The sequence below is a fragment of the Lactuca saligna genome, chromosome 1 (assembly GCF_052625555.1).
Source record: "Lactuca saligna cultivar CGN05327 chromosome 1, ASM5262555v1, whole genome shotgun sequence".
Classification (NCBI taxonomy): domain Eukaryota; kingdom Viridiplantae; phylum Streptophyta; class Magnoliopsida; order Asterales; family Asteraceae; genus Lactuca; species Lactuca saligna.
In genome coordinates, this window is record NC_136417.1 from 51,131,019 (window position 1) to 51,141,409 (window position 10,391).

The 10,391-nt window shown below is 34.2% G+C and overlaps 1 long non-coding RNA gene across 1 annotated transcript; it reads right to left on the bottom strand.

Moving 5' to 3' along the window:
* Positions 1–2,606: 2,606 nt before the first annotated feature.
* LOC145035960 (uncharacterized) lies at positions 2,607–6,811 on the bottom strand. The gene is made up of 2 exons (XR_013678413.1): positions 3,276–6,811; positions 2,607–2,742 (listed from the first exon to the last, which is right to left on the bottom strand). It is a non-coding gene; the product is annotated as an uncharacterized LOC145035960 (long non-coding RNA).
* Between the last annotated feature and the right edge of the window lie 3,580 nt (positions 6,812–10,391).

Sequence of the window (10,391 nt, forward strand, 5' to 3'; positions counted from 1 at the left end):
ACACTTATCAAATTATGTTGAAGACCTTCCACATAAGCAACTTGATTTACTATGAGTTGGCGATTTGTTACTTTGCCATAACCTTTGACTTGACACTTATGATTAATTCCAAACTTCTCCACTCCAGCATTTTCAAGACTTTGAAAATATCTTAAATTCTCCTTTCTTCCAGTCATGTGATGAGAGCAACCACTATTAATGTACCATTTCTCATCATATTGCTTGTCACACAATACCTGCATTCAGTTAAAGAATTTAGGTACCCAAGGCTTTTTGGGTCCTTGGTTATTAGCTTGAAACAATGACTGAAATTTAGAACTCAAAGCCCAAGTTCGAACTTTTGTTTTCACACTATCAATTAAGTCAACATCACCAGTTAAAGATATTGAAACATAATTTTTCGATAGTTTTGGACTTCCATTAGATTCCACCTCAGTCTTCTCGATTTGTGTAACTTTGTTGATTGGTTGCCATCTCTTAACACGAACATGCGAATCTTGAGAATATGAACTTCCTGTTGAAGATTCATTCAAATACTCTTCATAAGCATTTTTAATCTATTGTTGAGAAAGCTTTCCTACTTGAAACTTTTTCCATTGTCCTTCAAGCCAATGATTGATTGATTTCACATCCGAAGTGCCTTTTGAGTATGAAACCTTTGTTCCTTTTTGAACTGATGGATTTGGAAATTTTGGTTTTTGTGGAGTGAATTTGACATTCGTTTGAGAATGTGTTGATTTTTGAACATTGTCAGATTTTCTGACATTCACAAAGTTGTGAGTTGTCTTAAAATTTTGAAAGTTGACATGCTTTCGAACGTTTTGAACCTTTTGATTTGTATCACTTGTAGTTGAAGGAAATTTATCTATTACATTTGTTGGCCTATGAAAAGAAGAATTTGTTGGTTTCTTTTGTAAAACGTCTTTTGAAAAATCTTTGGTTGAAAAAACTTTGATGAGTTTAAATTTGAAAAATTGTTGATTTTTCGTTTTTGTGAATCAGACGAAACTTTGGATTTTGTCAGAGCAGGATTTTTCTTTTTCATTGTTGGCCCAGTTGTTTGATTTTTGTTTAACACTACTTGCCAAAAAATTGCTTTTCATGCCTTTCTTTTTGAAACTCCTTTTTCTTTTGAAAAATTTTCAACAAGTGTTTTATATTCTTGTGAATTAAGTTTTACAACTTGAGATGTCTTAACAATTTCTTGTTTGAAAACTTCGTTTCTTTTTCCGATTTTACAACCCATTTTCATTTTCATTTTTGTCTTTGAAAAACATACAAATTCTTTGTTAGGTTGTTTTCAACAATGCTTTGATTCGAAAAGAATCCTTCATTTGAAGTTATTTTGTTGTCTTCTTCAATCAATTTGTTAAACACTGGCTTGATGTTCTCAGCATTCCCAGTGGTGACAAATACTTGATTTGGAAAAACTACTTCATCTGTACATGTAAAATTTAGATACACGACAATATTAGTTTCTAAATAGTAAGCACCCTTTTGATTCATCACTTTGTTAAAATTTTCTGTTCCTCCATAAACTTGTTCAACAACAACTCTTGGAATGGATGTTTCATTCGAAACATTCATTTCTGACTTATTTTTACACGAGACTTTGACTTCGTCCTCTTCATCATCACTACTATCTGTTTGACTGTCTTGTATCTCCACATCATCAAAATCACAAACATTCAAATTAGAGGGTTTTCCAATGTCATCCTCAACCATCAAATCATTAACAATTTCCTTACCTTTGATCTTAGATGTGACATTAATGATAGATAACTGAGAACAATCAATACTTTCCTCTTCTTCAATTTCACTGATTTCACTAACATTATACGAGTTATCATCAATATCAGCAAAATTGAATTGAGAGTCAAGTTTCGAATGTTCAGCTCTTTTCAAAATTTTCAGTTGTTCATCTTTTTTCAAACTTTCATTTACAATTTCAACAAGTTCATCATTATTTAAAAATTCTTCTATCTTAACAATACCATACGCAAATCTATCATCTGACACTTTGTTAAAATCAGCTATGGTATTTTCACAATCATATGAGATGATATCAACTTTTTCTCTCTCAAAGACAAGAAAAGGTAACAACTTACGATGTTGTTATTTGCTAATCTCGGATGAATGATGTAAAGCAGTTAATTTTGCATACAAACGCTTAGCTGAATTACAATAGATGTTTCGTTGAGCAAGTAACATCCTAACTTCCTTATATAGATTTTCCCTATTAGTATTAACATTCCTTAAATTGTAATTCTAGATAGTCTACTCTGCTTCATTTCGTGCCAAGTAACATTTGTGTCTCTAGCAGTTGATTATTAAGTTTCTTTGCTTCAGTACTAGCAGACACAACAATAGCATCAAATTAAGCAGCAGTATCATCAAAAGCAATTATTTCAGAATCATATGCTGGTAGAGGAATGTTAAATGACTCAAGAATAGAACGTACCTGAAAGACCCCAACTTTCGTATTTTTGAAAGACTCAAACTTTCATACTTCACAATATCATTACTCCAAAACATGCTATTTGCATATTCATAAAAGCAATATTTTACATTGATAAAAAGATACAAGCTATTGGATACAAACCGACTATTAAAAAGTATTATATATATTACATAACTAGCCAGGATATTGTAATTTATACAAACATAAACTGAAGTACAAAAGTACTATTACAAACTATTCTAAATCTTTTAACAGTATGTGAACATATAGTTACTTATCACCTGCAATTGTTAAACATTGATAGGGTAAGCGATGATGCTTAGTGAGTTCAATAATAGATACAATATAACGTTATGCCATATATATACTTCAATGTGGCAAAAGCAAAGAGGAACAACAAGATATATGTGAAATCATGTGACAAGCGTTCATATCAATCAAAGACTTTATGCAAAGATATACTTTTCAATGCTTGATATACATCAATAAAACTTTGGCCCAAATGGCATAGAAGACATGCAATTTCTGACTAACATCTTATTAGATTTCAGGCTTATAGTCCTATCTAACCATTTGGCAATGCCATAGAATAGAAGTCATTCTCTTACGGAGACATGCTCTACATGACCAGAGGCTACGTACCAGTATCAATGTGAATCTAAGTCCTTACACTGATCACGTGGTCAAAGGTATTACAATTGCTATAAACATCGCGAATAAAATAACACGGGAAAATAACTCATAATAATAACACTGAAAAGCACATAGCACATATAGCACATAACATACAATTGTTCATATATATTGAACTCACCTTAAGTTAACCGGGGGTTAAAGTAGTAATTTGGACAACACTTCGGCTTTAAATACGACTTTCTATGTTGAAAACCAGGAGCTTAATTGAAAATCAGGCTCTGCGAAGGTAGGGCTTCAAAACCGAAAAGATAAAATTTTCGGGCTTCTCGGGGGTCTCGGGGCATGTTTCGGGTGCTAAAATTGATACTGGGGCTTCGGGGAAAGTCAAAATAGTGAAAATATGGATTTAGGGGTGAAAAATGGCAAATTCTTAAAATTACCCGAGAAGGCTCGCAGACCTCCTATTTATAGGCGAGAGGGTTCGGACCTTGTGGCTGGGAAGGATCCACGTCGCATCTGCGAGGCTCAGTCCGGAGGGGGGTGACGAAGCAGATGCAAAGCAGCTTGGTGGCAGCAACTGCGAAGGGCACGCGGCAGGAGCAGAGCGAAGCAGGTGGCGCGCATGCAGGGACCAGGTGCGAGGCTCCGAAGTGCGACACGGGGTGAGACGTGTCAGACGAGCATTGGGCCGAAGATTTGGGCGAACCGGACTACGACGCGTGTCGGACACGAGGCGCGAGCTTGCGAGGGTGACGAAGCTGCTTCGTGGCCGGTACTATTCATGCGAAATTTCTCAGTTTTTGGGCCCTGAACTTTTAAAATCCATAACTTTCGCATACGAGCTCCGTTTTTGACGTTATTTATATGCACGCGTAGCTAAAATTACGCTCTACAACTTTCGTTTAGATTTCGTCGGCTAATTTTGACTTTATTTGTAATATTATTATTTTTAACAGACCAGGACAGGAAAATCCGTTAATAATTCATAACTTCTTCATCCGACATCCGTTTTCGTCAGACTTTTTACCGTTGTACTAAAAATGACGAGACCTTCGATTCTCGTTTAGGATTAATGATGTTGGTGTTTGCCTTTTGTAGTGCATCCAAATCTTGCTTTTATCATCTCATGTTACCCTCTTGATCTATATGTCACTTATATCCAATTGCTATGAGTTAAAGTGAGACTCGACCATCGATTTCAATCCAAAACAAAATAAAGAAAAATAAATTTGTTTTTCTTCTCTTCTTCTTCAATTTTTGTTAAAATCAAACCAAAAAAAAAAAAAAACGAAGAGCCACGCAAGTGATTTTGCTAAAACATAATACAATAGGAAGTTTGTTCACATTTAGTCATTGAACTTTTTAGAGGGAAACGAACTTTCGATTTTGTTCACATTTAGTCACTAAACTTTTTTTCGTTATGTATTTGCCACTAAACTATTGAAACTGTTCACATTTTACCCTTATGACCGATAACAGCCGGTCATAAGTGTAAAATGTGAACAGTTTCAATAGTTCAATGACAAATAGATAACGAAAAAAAGTTTAGTGACTAAATGTAACAAAAGTCGAAAGTTCGTTACCCTTTCAAGTCATTATCCCTAAAAATTATGGTATCACATCAATTATGTATACATATTTCTTCCTCTTATAACCAAAAGTCTACAACATCCCAACAGTATCAGGAAAAAAAGCAACTTCTAACATCAAAAAATAAATCAACCAAATTCATTGCAATTTAATACATATACTAAAAGAAAAAAAAAATCTACTCTTTAATCCTTATCCTACTATCGAGTAAAATCCCAAAAAATAAGTGAGAAAATGATTTGCGAGGGTAATTATCTTTTTGTCTTGTTCACATTTAGGTAATCTTATTTTTTTTATACATTTGACCATCTAACTTTTAAATGTGTTCACATATTACCATTATCACCTGCTTAAATGGTCAAATATGTACAAAAGAAAGGTTTTTTAAATGTGAACATTTTTTTATAAATTTCTTAAATTTTTTTATAATTTTTTATAATATTTTATGAAAAAATTTTCGTACAAATTTCATATAATTTTAATATAAGTGTTTTTAAACCAAATATTTTATAAATTTTTAAAAATTTTCTTACAAGTATTTAACTTTTTTTTTACCTTTCCATACAATTTTTTTAATAACTTTCATACATTTATTTCTGAACTATCTTTTACAACATTTTTAACGTGTTTCATAGATTTTGTATGATAGTTTAATATCTTTTTTATAACATTTTAAAATACTTTCGTTAAATATTAGTTTAAAACATTGTATTAAAAATTTTAAAAGTTTATAAACTTATATTAAAAGTTAATATTAAAAGTTGGAATAATTTTAAAACATTTACATTATATATATATTTTTTTTATTTTTTTATTTGCTAAGTAATATCTTCTTTTTATTTTTTAAAAGACTCTTCATACTTATTGTTTGATATTTAATTTATTTAGTTTTATTGTTAGATACTATTTGCTTTAAAAATATTATATATGCTTAAAAACAATAAGAGGCTATATAAAATATTTCACAAAACAAAAACATATTTATTAATTAAAAATTAAAGTTTAAAATTAATCAATATCTAATTAATATTTAGGAAATTATGGATATTTTAAAATAGCATTTGTAAAAAATAATACAAACAAATATAAAAAATAGAATGGCTATTAAAAGTGGGGAAAACGACTTATAAGGGGAATTAACTTTTTGTTTTGTTCATATTTAGGCAACTTTTTTTTTTCGTACACATTTAACCATTTAACTTGTTAATTTGTGCATATATTACCATTGTCACCTACTATAGCCGGTGAAATTGACAATATGGAAACACATATAACAAATTAAATGATCAAATGTGTACAAAAATAAAGAAATTATCTAAAGGGTAGTGATATTTTCACTGCCCATTTTGATTCATCCACAAATTTTACAGAAAATTGACGAACATACCCTTTATTAGTATTTGAGTGTAATTATGGTAGATGTTAGTATTTAATATCTTGGTTAATCCTTCTGTAATAAATAAAAAATAAATTAACTCACTAGCTTTATCTTTGCTACTCTTCCCCCTCACCCCGATGCCTTCCCCTTCATCTTTCGTACGCCTAAGTCACCCAAACCTTCGACCAACACCCACACCCTCGCCGGAAACCGCTCCCTCTGCCGCCGCCCGAAAAATCGACAACCACCTTTCAAAATATGATTTGGTGGTCCATGGGGTTTAAATGTTTCAAGATTCGATTTGTAGAAGAGTTTTGATCTAATGCTTTCTATCAGACTAGTAAGGCTTCCGATCTAGTGCTTTTTGTCAGCCATAATGAGAGGGTTTCTTGAAGCCGACAGAGGGGCAGTGGTAGGAGGGCCTTTTGGATAGAGCTTCATCCCCGAAGGGAATCAACCGGAGATGGGTGTTTCTCTAAAAGTTCCAACGATACTTTTATTTTTTTATTGGACGAAGACAGGATTTTCGAGGACCACAGACGACGAGGGAGGCAAGGAGCGAGAAGATGCACGTGGGTTGCAGGTCTCTGGTGTGGGTGAAGATGAAATCGGAGGGAAAGGCTATCAGATGGAGACGAGGAGATCAGATAAAGGGGATCGATCACCAATTGAATATTTTATTTATTGCAAAAGAATTAAAAATGATATATTCTATTAATATAGACCATAATTACACTCTAAATATAGATAAGGGCATCATTGTCAATTTGCTTGTGGATGAATAAAAACGAGCCGTGGAAATATCAGCCCCTTTATCTAAATGTGAACAAAGGGATAAAGATGATTACCTTGTCAGTTATTTTCCCAAAATAAGTCAACCAAATTCACTGCAATTTGATGCGGTCAAGGTTCTGTTTTCTTTTTATTTATGTCGCATATCTTTTATTATTTTTGCAAGTTCTTATTCGTTTCCACTTTTAAGGGCTTTTTAAGTCACTTTCTCTCCGTACGTACGATTTTAATGTTCTTCGATTAGTATTTATTGGCCAATACCAATATGTATGTTTTCTTATTACTCCTTGGTTTCTGTTGTTGGACGTCTTTCGTACCCTCCGTTCTTCCATTCCTGCATTCCTCACCGATTTTGTACTACGGTTGTCAGTCCGTCATGAGTGGGCAGTACAAAAAGTGTTCCACTTTCAACTCAGATGCATCGTCCTCATTAAAGGTTTCCGGTCAGCAGCGTAAGTGTCACCTGTTAATGCCCTTGCTTCCTCTAGACTTGGCTTCACCTTTACCTTACTATGATGACTGTGGCGATTGTTCGGTGTTGTGTGAATATTACGATGCCTTTTGTGGTTTGTTGAGCGGGTAATTTTGTTATCTTATGTTAATCATCCATGTTACACCCGATGTTGCAAGTCTGGTGATTTTATACTACCATTTCCTTTAAGGCCTCCTGTTGTGTTGTCTGATTTATATGATGTTCTAGCTTTTAGGCAAAATATCAGAGCTTGTAATATCATGTTTGCAATGACATCCTTTGGGGCCAAAATTGATGAGGACATTAATGGGGGGTGGTGATCCTTATGTTTTCAAAGTCACTGGTCAAGTCTCACATTGGATAGGTTCTTTATGTCCCAAAGATAACAAGTCCCCTAGGTTTTTACAGCTCTATGTTGTTGACACGGAACATGATGTTTCCAATAGATTGTCAGCTTTTCAGGATGGCTCAAAATAGCCCTTGGATGGAAGGATTGTGTAACTACTAATGGTTACATTGACCACTCACAATATATATATATATATATATATATATATATATATATATATATATATATATATATATATATATATATATATATATCTACTTTGAAGACTGCTCAAGAAATAGCTGCAGAAAGAAGTCTAGACTTGTAGGCAATTTGCCTTTTTAATGATGTTCCTGATCGACAGTATAGTCCCCCCGCTCCCGGAAGTCTAAGCTGCATTGTTTACGATGATGACATTGTTGCTAACAAGTATGATATCATTATATATTCCAATTCTGGTGTTCCACAATGAGTCAGTAAGCTCCACCCGAGCTACATGGCACTACAATACCCTTTACTTTTTCCTTATGGTGAAGATGGCTAGCCCCTGCAATTAAAACTGTTAAATGAATCTGGATCCAAGGCCAAAAATCTCAAGGTAAATATGTATTATAGTAATCAGATCCACACACATAATGGTGTCCACTCCCTTATATTCAATTATTGTAGGCTATTTCAACAATATATAGTCGCTACCTACATCGAACAGGGATGTCTTGACTATTTCCCAAATAACCAGGATCGCCTCAGGTCAGAATACATTAGTGGGATTTATGATGCACTTTCCGGAGCGAACAACAAAAGTCATTCTATTGGGAAGCGGGTTCTGTTTCCTTCCTTTGTTGGTGGATACTGTTACATGTATAGCCATTATCAAGACGCGTTATCCATCTGTAGAGAGCATGGGAATCCACAATACTTCTTAAGCTTCACGTGCATTGTCAACTGGCGGTACATGGCTTATCACAATCAAACTAACACACACAGCAGGGATAACATTATATCTCGCATTTTTCATGTTACGGTGAAAGCGTTGATTACATTTATGAAGGAGGACAAAACTTTTAGGGATGTCACAGCCTATAAGTACCTTTGATGGTAATTACATTTTTACTGTTATAGTATCCGCTACATATCTCTTTAATGAGTCTTGCATTCCTTTTTGTATTTCTTTAGATTTTTATACAATCGAATTCCAAAAGCATGGTTTGCCCCACTGCACGCACTTTTATGGGTAGCCGATTCATAGAAAATACGTGATGCTGCTTCCATCGACAAAATTCATCACCGCAAAGATGCCAAACCCAATTTTCATACCACTGTTGTACCGGACTTTTACTTCTTGTATGATTCATGGTTAGTGCGGTTTGCTCAATGTTAAAGTTCCATGCATGAAAGACGATATGTGCACAAAAATTTATCCGAAGGCGTTTTGTGATTCAACGGTGTTTGATAAGCAAGGATATGCACATTACAAAAGAAGTCATGTAGCTCTACATACACTTCAAAATGGAATTGAAATTGACAATCGGTACATTGTACCATACAATAAGTGCTTATGTAGTCGTTCAACGCACATATCATCATTGAGTACTGTGGTTGGAACATGATGATTAATTATCTTTTTAAGTATGTTTCCAAAGGAATGGAACGAGTGAAATTTATAATTCATAAGGATGCAGATGCAGCCAGTTGTAGCACACCAACATAACCGGTTGTTATTGATGAAATTTGTAGTTACCTTGACGGTCGTGACATATGTCCTCACGAAGATGCTTGACATATCCTTGACTTCCCCATCCATAAGCGACACTTACCTGTAACAATACTACCAATGCATCTACTAAATACGCAGTCTGTATATTTCAAAGAAAACACCCGCATCCATGACGTTGTCAGGCATCCAATATTTGGAAATAGTTTATTACTAGGATGCTTTGAAAGTAACAAGTGGGATACCACTGGACACAACATGTCCTACAGCAACTATCCCTCAAAATATTGGTGGGATAAAGGAGCAAAAATATGGAAAAAACGACACCGCACGGAATCACCTGCAAACGGCAGACTTGTCTTCCTTCACCCATCCACTAGAGATCTATTTTACCTCTGGATGTTACTATGTCATCAAACAGGCTGCAAATCTTATCAAGACATTCGCATAATATCCAATCAACTTTACCCTAACTTTAGTAGTGCATGTGAGGCATTAGGATTAATTGGTGAATACAAAGAGTGGATGATAACATTCACCCAAGCATCAGAATGGGCAACCTCACCTCAGCTACGATCCTTATTCTGCCAGCTCCTTCTATTGTGAGAGGTAAGTAACCCCGTGTCTTTGTGGGACGTTTCATGGTGTAAAATGAGTGATGACTTAGTATATAACATAAACAGAAACAACCCTAACGCAAACCTCAATATGACTGACTCTCAGTTATGACAATTCGTCTTATTTGAATTTGAGAAGATATTACAGACATCTACACCATAAAAGTCAGTCTATGATTTTATTTTCCTAAACCTATGGAAGACACTATCAGACTTTGGCAAATTTATCTTCTTTTGGAAGAAACAAGTTATGACAAAGAGTTACTGAAACACCAGAATGAGCAGATAGTTTCACAACTAAATGATGACCAACTTTGTATTTATAACACGGTTATTGCATCAGATGAGTAGGCAAAACAAGTTCTGATATATATATTTATATGGACACGGTGGAATTGGGAAA